The sequence below is a fragment of the Quercus suber genome, unplaced genomic scaffold (assembly GCF_002906115.3).
Source record: "Quercus suber isolate HL8 unplaced genomic scaffold, Cork oak 2.0 scaffold_484, whole genome shotgun sequence".
Taxonomy (NCBI): Eukaryota; Viridiplantae; Streptophyta; class Magnoliopsida; order Fagales; family Fagaceae; genus Quercus; species Quercus suber.
The window spans coordinates 387,438-388,529 of record NW_027069934.1 but is presented as its reverse complement, the minus strand read 5'-3'; positions in this window follow the sequence as shown (position 1 = coordinate 388,529).

Here is a 1,092-nt window from a genome sequence, read left to right as displayed (position 1 = left end):
ATCTAAGTGTATATGTGTGTGAAACTCCCTTCTGAAAACTTAAACCTTGATCCTTACCCCCCACACTCCACAAGCACTTATACTTGTGGAGTAACCATCGCACCAAGAGTGTGCGGTGATTTGATCAATTTCTTTAACCTTTAGTGATTAGTCTAATTCTTAATCCTACAAAACAACCATTCATATATTAATTTATTACATTCATTTATTGTTTTACATTATACTAGATATTAATATTTACATGGTAGATTAAATAAATATATACAATATTACCATTTATTGGTTTCATGTTATTGCTCTTTTAACTTTTTTTATTAGGTTTCATAAATTAATTTCATGTAAAATGTCTATTATATCTTTATATTTATTTGGATTATTTTAGTTAATTTTTCAATTTTTACTAATTTAATATATTTATTTATATTTTAAATAATTATTAAATTAATTACAATATCATCACGATTCCACTTTGGTTTGACCTTAATCGACCTAAAAAATCTTGACCCTTTCTCGTTTATGATTCATTGAACAGTGCAAGTCTGAAAATCAAGACTGTAACATTATATGTGCTCTTTGCCTCTATTTTCACGGCCTCAAAGTCTCAAATACATCTCATTTTTCTTTTTTCATCTAGTTTTTATTTTATTTTATATAATCATCTTCTATTATTCTGTTTGGTTTGATTCCATAACATCATGTTCTAACATTTTGTTAGGATCAATAATTATATTTAAACTATGAAACCTCTATGATTATCTATGTTGCATTGTTGGTTAATATTTTTATTATTCAAATTTAAATTTTATTTATGAACGGGCTATTGATAGAAGGAGATATTGCGGGGAAAGCTCTCTCCAATATAGAAGACGTTTGAGAAAAGGCCAAGCCCAAAGTAGTAGCAGAAGCAGGCGAATTATTAATCCATCTACTACCAATTCCTCCTCCCCCCCCCCCCCCCCCCCCCCTCCCCCCCCCCCCCCCCCCCCCCCCCCCCCCCCCCCCCCCCCCCCCCCCCCCCCCCCCCCCCCCCCCCCCCCCCCCCCCCCCCCCCCCCCCCCCCCCCCCCCCCCCCCCCCCCCCCCCCCCCCCCCC